The following is a 16,883-nucleotide window of genomic DNA, read 5'->3' on the forward strand; positions in this document are numbered from 1 at the left end:
CTAATTTTTGGGAAAATATCGGATAATCTCTTTCCATTTCTTACTGTGTACTCAAAGAAAATGTCATATTTCCTCGCAATCTATTCTCATGTAATAGATTTCTAGGTACCCAAATAGGTCCTCAAAGTTGATAACTTAAAACTTGGGTACAAGATAAGCTTCTTTTATTTTTAAAATATAAAACGTTACCCCTTTCTATCTCAATTTTCCCAAGGACAACCGGTTATCTTAAAGGGCCATGTGTCTTTTAATCTGCATGCAGGGACATTACCATCAATTGCCTCTCACGCCATGATGATCATGCAATAAAGTGGCATGAATTGAGGCGACGGCCTGCGTCACACCCACTCTTTCTTCTTCATTTCCTTACTTCTACATTTCTTCATCTCCCTAGTCCAGAGAACAAATCTATGAATTGTGGCCAAATCCATGTGAATCAGGCAAGCCATTATTCTCTTCGATACCTTAGTCCTCAAATCCTGGGTCTCTGCTTTAGTTTTCTTGCTCATGACCTCAATTTTCGGTCACATTTCAGGCTTCAACTGCTGTTTCGTATCAATTTCGAGCTGCTTTTGGAACTATCTGTACCGACCGAAGAGCCATGCATCTTTGCCTCACCTTCCCTTTGCTTTTAATCCATTAGGTTTCGGTTTTCTTCAATCGCTTAGCTTCTAGGGGTTTTGACTTCCGACCACTTTTGGCATTGGAGTCCGGTAACTTTTCCGAAAGCTTCGACTCCTCTTGAAACAAAATAGGATTTCTGTTTAGCACTACAAGCGAAGCCTGCAGATTCTGAACTTGGGCTTGACTTTTCCAGTGACATCCCTTAAATCGGTCAGTGCCTCAGCTTCAATTCTATTTTTTTTTTATCTTAATCATCATTTTTTTAGTAGTATCTTCTCTTATATTCCCTAGCCTTAACCTGATTCTTGGGCGAAAAAACCATCCGAGCAAGAGACATGACTCAGGGGTTTTACCAGTTTACCTTTTCTTTGGTCATGGCTATTGCTCTTGTGTTTGCCCTGACTTTGGCCATGGCTCATTAGGCTTTTGGTATTTCAAAACCCTTGGTTGATGCAACCACTGACATTCTGAAAATTGTGGGATTTGATTCTTTGAGCGGAAACTCTGTCAAAATTATGCGAAAATAGAGCGGAAACTCTGTCAAAATTATGCGAAAATCCCTCAGGATTTCTTAGATTTCTCGTGAGGCGCGTTTTGCCTCTATTGTCGGTCAAAATGTCATGGGATAAACTTAGACTTTGTCTTTGACATTAATCAATGTCAGCTATCCTTAACGATGGCTGAATAACCTATTCACCAAGCACAGAACAACAGAGTTCGCAAAATCGATCAAGCCGGAATGGTTAACCGGACATAGACTTGGAAGCAGTTTAACCAGCCTAACCGGTAAACCAGCTGATTCAACCGCTCTAACCAGGCAAGTTCGAGACAGCAAAAAATGTGTTAAACTAAATATCAAAAGCATATAAAGAATGATTAAAACAAAACATATTCAAATGAAATTGAAAATTAATGAAAAAAATACATTTTAACCCATATATTTTTCAAGGGCTATTTTTAAAAAAGATGGAAAAATATAAAAGTGAGTATTAATGACCAAAACAATTTTTAATCTTTACCATAATGTAAAGAATATTTAAAAATGACAAATCAAATTCCTTATTTTTGAGAATTTATATACATTTTTTTGAATTTTTTATTTTTAAAAATACCGATTGATTACCCTAACCACCCAAAAACGGAACCCGATTCGATCTAACCGTGTGATTAGCGGTTAGATCGGGCGATTTTGAGAACAATGCAGAACAATGAGCCCTTGGCTATCAAAGAAATTACGATGGGATTCCATCTGGCATCAGTCTGTGTTTGAGCTGCATCCATCGTCGGTTAAAGTTTGACATCCACCTCATATTCTATTTTTTGTCAGTCAGGATGTGATGTGCAAGTCTAAGGCTAGGTATTTGATGTGTCCTCAATGGGGTACTCGCTATTCGTCGAAACCTTAAGAAGAATGTATTTGAGATGTATGAGGTTGACCTTATGACGCGCCCTATCATGGGCATCAGTCAGAACCTAAGGCTGAATATATTTGCAATGAGTATGAGGTTTGACCTATGACTTGAGCCATATCATGGGCATCAGTCAGAACCTCAGGATGAATATATATATAAGATGAGTCAAAGGTTGGACCTATGACTTGAGCCATATCATGGGCATTGGTCGTCAGTCAGAACCTTAAGACGTGTATCTGAGATGAGTCTGAGGTTGGACCTATGACGTGGGCCATATCATGGGCATCAATTGTCAGTTAGAACTTAGGATGAATATATTTGAAATGAGTCAGAGGTTGGACCTATGACTTGAGCCATATCATGGGAATCAGTCGTTGGTCAGAACCTTAGGATGAATACATCAGAAATGAGTCTGAGGTTGGACCTATGACTTTAACCATATTATGGATAGCGATCGTCGGTCAAAATCCTAGGATGAATATATCATAAATGAGTTCGAGGTTGGACCTATGGCTTGAGCAAAATCATGAGCATCGGTCTTCGGTTAGAACCTAAGGAAAAATATATTTGAGATATCAGCTGGCTGATGTGTGACTTGTCTTTCCTTTCTCTTCTAGACATTATGTGTCTCAAGGTGTTCCCAAAGGAAGTGGAAGATTATGAAGGGGAATGCACTGGGGTTCTATTGCCCCATCACAATCCAATATGTTAGGCAAATGGCAATGTCAACAGGCTTCTAAAACAACCATTTTCTGTTAATTACACAATCGAGCCCCTTAACCTTGTTAGATTTAACAAATAGTCTTTTGAAGGTATCCGCAAGCAAAATAACCACCTCTTCTATTATGCACATAAGAATGTGGCTGACAACATGGTCTTCCCTATACTAGCACACCAGCTCGTGGAGAAACCAGAGCAACCTGAGGATCTTCTTCAGTGGGAATCAAAAGGTTTTAGATGCGAAGGAGAGAGTCATCACGTCCACAATTGCTACACTTGCACCAGAGCAATGTTTGTTGAATTCGAGAACGAGCTCTCTAGTGCATGGTTGTTAAATGCATGTGAGTGCTCTGCCTGGCCTTATGACTGTTGCACCAATGTCATCAAGGTGTAATTAGAGACTTGGTGTTCTTTAACCAACACCAAATTCTTCGATCATGGGGAGGCTGAAATCTCCCCTTTGAACTTGCACTACATTGGTGGTCCCTCTTTTTGAGTGATCACTATGAAGAATATACCTATGAGAATGTAGTGATATTTAGGGATTAGTTTTATACAGGCCTTCTGAAACCTCAGGTCATAAGAAGAATGTTTGAAGAATTTTTTAATTTGGCTTCGATTCAAGAAAGCCACAAGGTCACTTTCAGATGTGGATCACCCACTTCTTCAAACTGAAGAAGGCAGAAGGAGAAACCAAGAATCCTATCTTTAATTTGAGCAAGAAAACTCCACCCCTTAAGGTAGAGATGCCTTGTTGTCTCTGACAGATTTCATTGCACTTTTCATATGTATGTTTGCTCTTCCAAACTCTCAAGGTCATGCCATCAGACCCGACTATTTTTATATGGTATGTGACATGGCCGAGGGCCACATGTATGCCCTAGCTTAGCCTATCCTCTGCAGCATATATCATGGGCTCATTGAAGCGACTTATATTAGAAAGGCCATAGGACATGTCCATACGGGCTTCTTTTTTCATTACTGGTTAGATGCCTCAATCTCGCCCCCAGATTGCGATGACCTGGTGGCACGTGTCTCGGGTTTCAAGGAGAACCTGGGACTTGAGACCGCCCTCTCAGGAACCTTATTAAGAAACAAGGCCAGGTACACCAACCAGTGAGAGAGGAACTTGACATGAGGCGGGACACACCTCACCTGGGTCCGTGACTCACTCGGGCTGACTAGCGTGGGCGCCCTCTTAGATCATGATGGGAAGCCCCCAAGTCCTACAACTGATTCAAAATCGCCTCCCTTGACCTATACTCTCATGTTTCTATGATCACACACACATGGTTAATTTACAAGACAAGTCGGCCAAGGGACCCCACCTTGTCCTTGAGCAAATGCACACGAGCGTGCGCATTCAAAAGAAGAAAGGGAAGAAGTGAGATGAAGATTGGGGTGATAAAAGAAAAAGGGAGAAATAGAATAGAGGGAAGAGAAGAAAAGAAAGACAAATTTGACCAAGTGGCTAGATTGACACAGTGGCTAGACCAGTACGGTGATTGACCTGGTGTGGTAGCAAGACGGGCACGGTAACTCAGACCGGCACGACAGCAATACTACTCGACGTTAGAACCAACACCAACCAGCAGCCTAACACGATAGCAAGTCTGATGTGGCAGCAAGATAGGCACGGTAACTCAGACGGACACGGTGGTAATACTGCTCAACGACGAGACTACTATGACAGTGCTACACTTAGCCTGTCCCTTGGTCAAATGAGAGAGGAAGAGGGAAGAAGGGAAAGAGAAGAAAGAGAGAGAGGAAAGAGAAGAGAGGAAGAATTAAGAGAAGAATAGTGAGAGAGGAGAAAGAAGAAAAGCAGAGAGAGAAAGAAAGAGAGGAGAAGAGCGGTAGAAGAATAGAGGAGGAGAGAAAAGAGAGAAGAAAGAAGAGAGAGAAAAAAGACAAGAGATTAAGAAGGAAGACAGAAGAGAGAGAAGAAGGGAATAGAAGAAAGAAGGGAGAGAAGAAGAGAGACTGAGAGAGAAGACAAAATAAAGGAAGAGAGAAGGAAAGAGAAGAGAAGAGAAGAAAAAACAAAGAAAAAGAGAAGAGAAGAGAGAAGAAGAAAAAGAGAAAAAGAGAAGTGAAGAGGAAAGAGAAGGTGAAGAAGAAGAAGAGAAGAGAAGAGAGAAGAAAGAAAAGAGAAAAAGAGAAGAAGAAGATAAGAGAGAAAGAGAGAGGAGAGAGAAGAGACAAGAGGAGAGAGAAGAAAGAAAAGAGAGAAGAAAGAAGAGAGAAGAGATAAGAAAGAAGAGAGAAGAGAAAGGAAAAAAGAGAGAAGAGAGAAAAAGAAAAAGAAGAGAGAGAAAAGAGAAGAAAGAAGAGAGAAGAGAGAAGAGAGAAAAAAGATAAGGGAAAAAACATGGACAGCGATAGGGTTCTGCTGTTCATGACAGAAGAGAGAGAAAAGAGAAAGAAGCATAAACGATGATGAGGTTCTGCCATCCATAATAGAAGAGAGAGAAAGGGGAAAGAAGCAGGACGACGATGGGTTCCGCTGTCAATGAAAGAGGAGAGAGAAAGGGGGAAGGGAGAGAACATTGACGGTGATAGGTTCCACCGTCCATGAGAGGAGAGAGAGTGTAAGAGAGTACATGGATAGTGATAGGCTCTGCCGTCCATGACAAGAGAGAGGGAGAAAGAGAGAGCATGGACAACAATAGGCTTCGAAGTCCATGGCGAGAGAGAGAGAGAGAGAGGAAGAGGAAACATGGACAGCAATGGGTTCTGCCGTCCATAATAGGAGAGAGAAAAGGAAAGACACGTGGTAATAGGCATTGTCGTGCTTGTCAGAAGGGACTCAGGTACGACCCAGCCCGCCACTTGGGAAAGGGGCCCGGTTCAATGTCCTTGTTAGAGAATATGGAAAGAAATGTCCTGTGCAGTGATGAGCATCGCCGTGTATGACATGAGGGAGGAGGAACTCAGACAGAGGCCCGGCCTGCCACTCGTGTTAAGGCCTGGCTCACTGTGCATGTTCCAAGAGATAAGAAAAGAAGAAGGATGTCATGCTCGGTGATGGGCACCGCTGTGCATGACTAGGGAGGAAAGAGAAAGGAAAGAATAAAGAGAGAGAAAATGAAAGACAGAGAAGAGAGATAAACGGAGAGAGACATGCACGATGGTTCCTATTGCCGTGCATATTGAGAGAGAAGCGAGAGGGATAAATATGTATAAAATTACAGTTTTGCCCCTACCCAACAATACACAAAATTAAAAAACAGTCACTATTGCACCCATGGAACATGTGCGATTTTCCTAGGCCGATTCGGGGGGCATCCGTTTGACTAAAAGATGATCACTTTCTCGTTAGGCTGGGAATGACGATTAATTTGAAACTAACTTCGAGCCACAAATTGTATTTTTAGGCCATGATCATGTGATTTGAAACTTGCACTAATCTTGAAAACTTCAGATCGATAGTGCGCTCGTTTCTTGATGCATTTCCTTGATTTCTCTGCTGAATTGTACTGAGTATGCTGTCATGATCGCGCTACAACAAACACAGCTTGATTCAGTGCCCGAATGAAGATTTTACCATCTTAGGTTTTTGGCTGGAACTTAGATTCCGGTGGCCAAAATTTTGCAGCAACTTTAACGCCTTCGTACGCCAAATCTAACCATTTATCATGCACTGGGTTCAGACCAGACATAGCCCTGAACCTTACGCACACAATGCAACTAGTTTAGCGTCGATTGGGTATGCGAGTGTTGTGATATGGCCGCTCAAGGGTCGTGCTGCTACTGATTTTCCTGCAACCTTGATCACGAATCACCAACTTCTCTCTAGCTTTTCTCCCTGCTCGGACATTGTTACAGGACGTGCCACATATCATAACGCTTGTCTTGACGAGATGAACACGCTCGTAAAATTTGAGCGTGTCCCGACTCAAAACGAGAGAGATATGAGTCTTCAAAGTTGTTGTTCGTGACTGTGAAAACCATTAATGGAGATTGGTGCAGGGAGGGCGTACGGGAATAGCGTGCGGCCTCTCCTTTTTTAGTCTTTTGCCCATAACTTTGTCTCGAAATGTTTGTTTAAGTCGAAATTTGACCTCTGGGGGTTTTCGACCATGTCGGATCTAATGGCGGTGGTCTCACAAGAATTTGACACATCGAAAATAAGGTTCCAGCTATGGGGTCTGTTTCAGGGTGCTAGAGGCTGATTTTTTCGAAATTGTTTCTTTGTCTGTATTGCCTTAGACATATCGGATCCCGACAAAACTTAGTAGGTGGCCTTTTGAAATCCTTAGGAGCATTCTCACCCGTTATGGGGAAATTCTGAGACTTTCAAAAGTTTTGTTGTATGTCAAGGCTTTATTGACCGGCTTCTCCTTTATTCCGCATCGGGGACCCAATATGCTGAAAAAATGTCGGGACCCATGTCACACCCCAAGAATTTACATTACTATTATTCCTGAGATGTGACGGACAAAACATATATACATCTATTGATAGGACAAATTTACAGTGGCGAGGTCTTACATAGTAAATAAAGAAAGCTAGCACAACAACAGTATCTTCCAAGGTTGATCTTGACTAGCACTCAAAATGAATCCGTAGTTATCCTGAAAAAATGTTTACCATAGTTTGATGAGTTTGGCTACTCAGTAAGTGATCATCGTAATCCTAAAAATAATCATGATTGAAAGATATCAATATTTTTCAAAATGAGATCTATTAACAGAAATGCATCAACAGTTTCACTTTCAATAAATGCATAATTAAGTATAATCCGAGTAATTGAAATGCTCATAACACTTTTAACGGCAGTACATAATTCAAAGGATTTCACAAAATACCCTACTGGCGTTCCAAGTAGGTCACCTATATACCCCATCAGCGTCCTGATGGGTCCACTTAATCCCTATCGGCGTCCCAGATAGGTCCACTTAATCCCTGCAGGTCCAGTTATACCTCACCGACGTACCGGATGAGTCCACTTAATCCCTACCGGCGTCCCAGATAGGTCCACTTATACCTCACCGGCGAACCGGATGAGTCCACTTGCATACTTAAATTATTTCTAAATCTCTTTAAACATTCGAAAGCAGCAATATCATGTACTCAACATATCACTGGAACCATTAATATGAATTTCACTTAAACCATTAATAACAGTCACTCTCTATAATATTTCAAAAATAACCAATCAAATATTTTGGGCTCAAATTTAGAAAGGTAGCAGTTTGTAAAGGCATTCTAGCATAATTGCCAATTTAATATGTATAGAAAAACTCTTATAAAAATTCAAGAATACGGAATTATCACAATTTGTGGAATATCAATTCACAAATAAACATTTCACAACAATATGATAATCAATTGCAAAAATGTCAATTTTTAAATAATAAGGCAGTCATTTGCACATGAATTTTACAATGTCTAAATATTCAAAACAGTAGAAAGAAATATCACAATTTTACTAAAAGCAGAAATATCACATTTATTTCTAACAATAGACAAGAAAAATAAATAATTTTATTTTTCTAATTTACAGCATTCAAAATTTCTAACATAGATAAAATATCACAATTTTTATTAAAAAGATTATTTTTCAAGATAATGGGGTCACGTGCGCATAAAATTTATCGCGCCTAAAATTCATGATAATAAGCAGAAATAATTATTTCATTTCATTTTTAAAAAGAATGGATTATTTTTCGAGACAATGGGGTCACTTACACATAAAACTTATAAAATAAAGATCCTGGACCGAAATATCACTATTTATTAAAAACAGACTATTTTTCAGGAAGACGATGTCACTTACCCACAATTATTTGAGAGGGAGCTTCCGATAAAAAATTCGGTTCGAGAGAGAAGTTCACTGTGTTTCGACCAGAGAGAGAGATCTCAAAATTTTGTTTTAGGGTGGGAGTGCTCACATCCCCTATTTAAATTCTTATAACGTATTATTATATTATTTTATTACGCTCTACCTCATACTTGAGGTGTCGCGTTAAAAGTCTGCTTTTAACGTACGAAAACCACGTCCGCTAAAGGACGTTGCCAGCTGCAAGCAGGAAGCAAAAGCAAGCAAGCAAAACAGGCAAGCAAAAGTTAAACGAAGTAAAAGTTTTTGAAAATAGTGACGGTCCCCAAGGACCATCATATTCAAACAAACCATCACCTATTTAAAAGCATCTTTTCTCCTCTTTTTTTTTTTTTTTTTAGGATTGTTACAACCCAATATCCTGAAAAATGTCTTCAAACAATGGTGTTGATGCGAGGAGGCTTTTTGTTGTGCATCATGGGGCATAAGGGCAATACCTTACCTTATTTGTTGTGCATCATGGGGCGTAAGGCCCTTTTCCATAATGGTATTGATGTGAGGAGGCTTTTTCACGGTGATAGCTTCTACTTGGCACAGCCTTTTCCCATTGGGGGTTTAAAGGACTGCCTATTCAAAGATGAGTACAGGTCTTGAGTCGATGGTGTACCAACTACTCCCCAGGAGATGATGTAGATCTTGAGCATCCGGGGTGCCATACTTCCTCATTGGGTTAGCATCATTAAAATGCTAGATCTACAATCCTCACCGATTTGCTCACCAACAAGCAATGGACCAAAATTGTCCATTATTTTTTTCTTTTGTTATGCGGATAAACTGGCCCAATGGCAGTGTAAAGATTGTTTGAGACTCGTCTGTTAGTGTGTATTATTGATGCACTCATTTCCCAAATGCGAGTGATTGAGGAAGCAAATGCGACCCAGGCCTGTGGGTTATGAACTACAGAAGTCTGCACAAAAATACATCTTTTTTTGAAGAACCATGATAATGAAGTATTTTCAGCCCCAAATGAAGGACATGAGCCTCCTATGATGTTTCAAGGTTGCCCTCCAAGTTTCCTTCAAATATGAGAAGCATACACAAAATTAGTTTTGAGCCCATATCATTAACATGATAGTGGTACACCATAGCTAAAACTCTATCCCAGAGACCTATAGTGGCCATGCGACCACCACAGATGGATTCAGAAGGCTGAAACCAGTCTTCTTATCAAATTTTAGCTTAAATGGACCTTTCTAGGTCTTATGGGGCTTGGCATTTTGGAACCATAAACAAAAGTTCGATTCAAGCCGCAAATCTTATATCAAAACGATTTCCTCGAGATGATCTACGCTTCTACAGTGTTAAATCCCTCGGAACATCACCCGAACACACAAAAAATGAGCCTAAACCATGAGAAAGGAAAAAGGCCCCTTTTGGAGGGTTGGTTTTGTCATTATCACATTTCTAGGTAAGGTCATAATGGTCATCGTTGTCTAAAAATGGGATTTTACTCTTATTCATTTAAAATGTTAGGTTCTTTATTGAGCACCCACCCATGTTTATGGATGACTTTATTGCCTAAGGGTTTCTCATTTGTAAGGTTCTTGATTGTAGTTTAAATTAAGAGCTTATTGAGCCATATTTCATTAGAACCAAAGAGAGAAGAGAGAGAATATTTACTTATTGAAAGAGCTACCCCTAGACCACCAGTCTCTACCCACTTGACCATACTGCTAACCATATACCATACTTACCCATATAACATACTTACCTATATACCATATCCATCCATATACCATACCTACCCATGTACCATACTTACCCATACACCATACCTAGCTACATGTTATACCCATCCATACACCATACCTACATAACCATACATTTTAACCCTCCCTAGCATTTCTCAAAGAGCTCATAAAGACCATTGGGAGCAGACCTAGCCACTAGGCTCAAGCCACTGGTTCACCCCTAGGTACCCGGTCTATTTTTCTCCCTCTCTCTCTCTCTCTTACTCTTTCTCTCCTCTCTCTTTCTCTCTCTCCTACTCTGTCCCCCCCCCCCCCCGACAACCAAGCTGTCGGTTTCCCCTCTCTCTTTCTCATGCTCTCTCTCTCCCCCACTCTCTCTCTCTCTCACCAACAGCCAAGTTGTCGGTCTCTTCCTCACTCACTCTCTCTCTCTCTTCCCCCCCATCGGCAGCCACGCAGTTTATTTCCCCTCTCTTCCTTTCTATATCTCCCTCTCTCTCTGACCAGTTGTCAAGCCACCGGTCTCCCTCTTTGTCTGTCTCTATTATTCTCTCTCTCCTCCCTCATTTCCTCTCTCTTCGCCTTCTTTCTCTTTTCTTTCTTTCTCTCTTCACTTTCTCTCTTCTCCCTTTCTCTGTCCTTTACTTCTCTTTTCTCTTGTCTCCCTCCCTCTTTCCTTTGCCCTGATCTCTCCTTAGGAGGCTCTTCTAAGGCCTATTTAGTGTCGGGTTCGACCTGTCCATATCTCATTACCTTAAGAATCCTTCAAGGTTCTTAGGCCTTGTGCATGATATCTTTTTAGTAAGCTACCGGTAATACCTCATAGGGGAGGTAACACTAGAAGGCCACTGGATCATTGAATGATCCTCTTCTTTTCTCTCAACCACCTCACCTCTTTCTTCTTCTCTCTTCTCTTCCTTTCCCCCTCTTTCTTTCATCTTTATTCCTCTCGTCCATTATCTTAACCACTCTCTAGGAGGCTCTTTTGAGGCGTATTTAGTGTCGGGTTCAGCCCCTCCATATCTCATGCCCTTACAAATCCTCTGGGGTACTTAAGCTCCTTGCCTATTACCTTTTCAGTAAGCCACCGGTAATACCTCCTAGGAGATGTAACACTGGAAGGCTCCTGGATTTTTGAGTGGTCCTTCCCTCTTCCCTCTCTTGTCTCTTTATCTCTACCTCTCATCTAGTGTTCTCTCTTTATTCCCCATCTAACCCTGAACTCGACCCTCTTCGGACCTCCTAATACCATCCCTAAGCCCATCACCTCAATACCACCGTCCAAGGGTGAACTAAGGGCTCCGGGCCCCAAGTTTACACAAAGGGCGTGTGAACTAAAGGCAGGATGTGAGCGGTTAGGGAGCAAGGTCTAAATCGAGCCGAGAGGGCTCGTGCTCCTGGGTATGTCTCGACCACACCGCACGAGGTAGGTACCACATCGCCACCTAAATCTTTCTTTTTGTTAGTTCTAGCTGCACTCGCACCCCCACACACTCTGGCACGTGGTTTTCGAGAAAGGCTTATTGGGCAGGGCCCCCACCGGGTCCTCGGCCATGACGAGAACCAAGGCTGACCAACTGGTGACACCACTGGGGACACACCACCCCAAGGATGGTCTTGATTGTTTATCCACACACACTACATCAATCATGCACCTTAATATGAACCTGGAGTTGCTCAGTTCCTACATATGTGTTGGAGATTTCATGATCTTTGTACCTGAAAGTTTATCCCAAGGGAATCGGGTTTCTTAACCAACTCTTCCCATTCTTCTTCTGCGAGGAGGTCCAATCGCTTGCACTTAGGCTTCAGCCCTACTTGGATCGAGAAGGAGGCCCCAGGTCCCTTGCTCTTGATCTCTTGGCACCAATGACAAAGCCGTTGTTGTTAAAAGCATTGGTGGCACAAAGGCCGACACCCTTCATATGCACATAGCCACTGGCGGCTCACTCGCCAGTCCTAACTCTCATGACAGTCCAAAAGGCACCCCTCCTCTTGCCATAATCATCAGTACATCTGCCATTGCCTTTGTGGGCGGTCGAAAGGCCAGCGCCCCCCCCCCTCCCAACACTCCCCATGTGTACCGGCAGCCTGGCCGTCAGTACCTCTCACACTACTCATATCGGTGGCTATGTCGCTAGCCCCTCACAGTTGGGCGCCTGAAGGCTGCCCCACACATCCTCACTCATAACACCGGTGGCCTAGCCGGCGATCTTCCATAAAAAGGAGGGCCTAAGGCCACTCCTTCACACCCACTCACAAGGATCAGCAATTCCCTGCTGGTCTAATGCTTTGGGGCAACCCAAGGTTCACCCTAACTTACTCATAGGCTCCAAGCCTTCCAGGACCTGGCTCCACACCTAGGGGTGGCCCAAAGGCCATCTAACCAACATAGCATGCCATGCATCTAGCTTATAATGATTCCAGAACGACAAATATATTGACAAAATGGAAAGACATCACTACCGTGGGCATTTGGGACCATATACCTGAACTACTTACAGGGGATACAATATGTGGAATGCTTCTTCTCAAATCGGGATTTCAAGAGAGTTTGGATCAACAACCTTCGCTCTCTCTAGTAGATTCCTACACTTGCGATCAGGAAATGGCAATATCAAGGGTTTGTTCCTTAACCGACAACAGATATACAGTCAGTCTTCTTATCTCTCTGTCATGCACAAAAAATGAAAAGAGGGGTGTGTGGCAAAGAATCTCTTTTTCTCTCTATTCGTCCTCTTCATGTGTGAGTGTCCTCTCACTGGAAAGTGGGGGGGTTTAAATAGGCATCATGAATTGATAAGGATGAATATCCATAGGCCTCATCCATTCATTGACCATTTATCTTTATCTTCCACGATTTGGCTTAAGATGATAAGTGTGTATCTTTATTTAAATTTGAATTCACTTGTAGGTGGCGTTGATGATAAACATGCCTTGATTGGTCTCTATCTTGCTTCATATTCGAATTTAAATGCACAACTGATAGAATTTACCACGTCATCACATGAGAAACTACGGAATTTGGTTACTCTTTATCTTTCGTTGGTTAGTCTGCAACTCACAACATTAATGTCTTCATATTTCTTTTGCCTCATCATGACGTCGAGTCCATTTTCTATAAATTTGGAGAGATGATAGAGGACTTAGCGGTGAACACAACGGTTTGGACCTGACTTCAAATGAGTCACGAAGGAGAGATATATGCTCCGTAAAAAATAAGTTGTTTCTATTGGAAATTATAGTAGGAAATCCAAGGGTTGCAGGTACAACTATGCCACAACATGAGATTATGGAATTAAGGATGTGATAATCTTGTGGAGGGAACTGTAGCACACATCTCCACAAAATATGGGCCCGACACTCTCCGCATATTGGGAGATATCATCTACCATTGGTTAAGTTTTTTCATAGTTTATATGACTATTATTGCAGAGCTTTCCTCTTTCCCCTAAGAGAATAATATGATGCCACACTTTTAAGGGTGATAGGACATCGAGTTAGGAACCAAATGGTCTATGTCTTATGAGAAGTTTCGTTGTAGATAGTGAAAAATCTCAAGTTTGGTGACTGAATGTCATCTTGGCTATTGGTAACAACGCATAAGCGTTTGTCTGCTAATGAATATGGATGATGGCTTAAGCCAACTCCAAATGGTGTGAAACTTAGGGGTGAGGGATATAATGCCTCAAATATAACCTCCCGAGAGTTTCGGGTCAATCCCCAAAATTCCAATTTTGGGGATGTCGGTCAAAGCATATCTTGATTGGCGTCAAATACGGATGATGGGTTAAGCCACCTCCGGATGATGCGAAACTTTGGGGTGAGAATATGATCCCTTGAGAATTTCGAACCAATCCCCAAAGTATTAAATTTGGGGTTGTCATCAATGCATATTTTGATTGGCAACTAATACGAACAATGGGTTAAGCCACCTCCAGACGATATCCAACTTGTATCATTCTTGGATTAGAGACATATAAGGCCTCATGGAATATATTTGCAAGGATACACCTCATTCTGATATCATATGGCAAGGTTTCCTTTTGCTCTGTTTGTCAAACACTTTATCCTCGGCAGACGACAGATTCAAAGTTGTATCGTATCGCAATAAACTCCTCCAATATCATGTGGAGATGCGTTAGTGGCCTTTTGGGAGTATATATATCGCAGAGCTTGTCTCGAATTAAAATGCCTTGATGGTCTCTTATCATTGATCATTAGCAAGAATGCACCCATGTGATCGTCAACATATTAAAAATATATTGTACCGCATCAAATTCTTCCAATATCATGTGGAGAGGCGTATATTGGCCTTAGAAGTATATGCATTCTAGATTTTGTCTCAAATTAAGATGGTTTGATTTCTTTGATGATCGGGCATTTGTTAAGATGCACATACTTAACTGATGGTGGATTAGGAAAGTATGTCATACCGTTTCAAATTCCTCTAATATCATGTGAGATATGTATATTGGCCTTATGAGTATATGTATCCTAAAATCTGTCTCAAATTGAGTTGGTTTGACATCTCCCGCTGTCATTAGTGGTTAGTCAATGCATATATGGATTGATTGATTATCAAGACTCTTCAAGGCATATTCGGGGATTCATAAGATAAGTCTTAAACATATCATATATGCATATTACATTAGGAGCATATCTTGGCACATAACCCATTGAGTTTGCTTGGTTTATACATCATCTGTCAGGATATCAATATGGAATTTGTTCGATGTCTATCTCATGTTCATGCCTTCAAATTCATTGACGCATCAAACTTAGTCTCATACCATGACTAAAAATACACCCATCAAGAGGTTAATCATGCTACTCTACTCTTCGAGTGTAGTGTGGGTAGGGACATGAGTCCTTGTCAGCACTTCCTCGAGTTGGGCCTGGTGAACGGGTGAGTTCTTTAGTAGTTCCATAATAGAGATGGATGTAGGAATTTTACTTGACTTGAGCTGACAGGTTGTACTACGTGATAGGCCCTATTGTGTTTGTTCCTTGTTCATTCATTTTTTCAGTGGACACAATGAGATTTCGGTCAGCTTTTGGAGGATTCCTAAGCCTCTCTTCTAGGGTATTAACCGTAAATCATGCTGGCTTAAATGACTCCCTCTGCTCGTGAGGTAGTCAGCTTCTTAAGGGTTGTCACAATGATGATGCCTAGTATGGAGTTGTCAGGATTTTCAGTCTCTTGATCTTGTGATGGTGTGCATTCTTGATTGATCGAAATCATGTTTATGCACATATTCTGATCAACTATGACTCCTTTATCCTTTACGATGGTGCGATCCCGAGGGGAAATCAAGGAGTTCCCTTGGATATGTTTATAGTTTTTAACTTCAAGGTCTCCCTTAAGTGGCATATCTTCAATTATCATGATGACGTTTGAGTTAGGTCTAGCCTCGTTAAGGGGTTCATTTTCAAATTTTATTGTCATTATTCGGGAGCAGATTGGCAAATATTCCCATCTTTTTGTTAGATGGTTCCATTGGTGTATCGGTGGGAGTGTGGTTGATAGCGGCCGTATTTAGGAGTTCCCTGATGGAGCACTACAAGTTATAACACTCTTTAGTGCTATGGGTTTGGTTTCGATGGTATCCACACCATTTAGACTTGTCCTTAACCTCGTACTTGGGTTAGACAGGATCAGGAAGGACAATGAGTCTCGCATGCAGGATCTGGGTTAATATAGTGGAGAAAGGCTCCTGCAATGGTAGAAGGTTAACTTCCAGAAAGCGTCTCCTATTTCCAATATTGTTTGCATTAAAGTTATTGGGTCCTACAGGTGCCCCTAAGCTGATTATTAGTCTTTTGTGCTTGGGGCAAAACTGGTTCCATGACAATTTGGCCTACCTAGGCAATAATATTATTTCTTTATTATTGTTGTAATTACTGCTATTTTTCTTGTTATTATTATTATTATTATTATTGCCCTATGGTTTAGCTTGTAATGGTGCGACCACCGTCGAATTCTCTGGTTTTGCATTGGCAGCAGCGATCGTCGACCATTCGTAGAAAGAAACTTGGTCGATCATTTGTTGAAATGAGAAAGGCTGTAGCCTTTGGCTGAAGGAGTTCATGTACTTTGATAGAGAATTCTCCAGGCACATGCTCATTTGAGAGGTCTTAAGAAGTACACAATCAATTACCTTTGATGTGCATTCCTGTAATCGACTGGTAAAGTCGGGGAATCACTCGCCTATGTTTTTCTTGATTGCAACCTACTCCCTGAGGGTCTTAACCTCAAGGGTCTGTTGGTTGCCCGAAATTGATGGCACAGTTTGGTGTGCAAGAGATGCAGCTGATGTGGGCTACACGGGACTAGGAGCAGGCTGAACTGCAAGGTCGTTGGAGCCGCATTAGGAGGGGACACAAGTGAGGAGGCTTGAGTCGGGGCAGTTGGAGCCTGACATGGAACCAGCGTAGGAAAAGGTGTCTGAGCCAAGCGGCTGGAGCCTGGTACAGAATTTCATATGTGACGGTGCTTGAGCCGAGGCGATCAAAGCCTAATATGGAATCAATGCTGGTGGAGTTGCCTAGATCGAGGGATAGTATTGATAGGTTTGAGAAGTGACTTAG

General features: G+C 41.7%; 1 long non-coding RNA gene across 2 annotated transcripts in view; it reads left to right on the forward strand.

Annotated features, from left to right (window-relative positions):
- Positions 1 to 202: 202 nt before the first annotated feature.
- Positions 203 to 16,883, forward strand: part of LOC148779037 (uncharacterized) — a 51,413-nt gene continuing 34,732 nt past the window's right edge. For both annotated transcript variants that reach the window (XR_016047730.1, XR_016047731.1), the window contains exons 1-2: positions 203 to 440; positions 536 to 834. This is a non-coding gene — a long non-coding RNA (uncharacterized LOC148779037). The remainder of the gene's footprint in view (positions 441 to 535; positions 835 to 16,883) is intronic.

The sequence above is a fragment of the Amborella trichopoda genome, chromosome 13, assembly GCF_054954075.1.
Source record: "Amborella trichopoda isolate Santa Cruz 75 chromosome 13, AtrichopodaSantaCruz75HAP2 v2.0, whole genome shotgun sequence".
Lineage (NCBI taxonomy): Eukaryota > Viridiplantae > Streptophyta > Magnoliopsida > Amborellales > Amborellaceae > Amborella > Amborella trichopoda.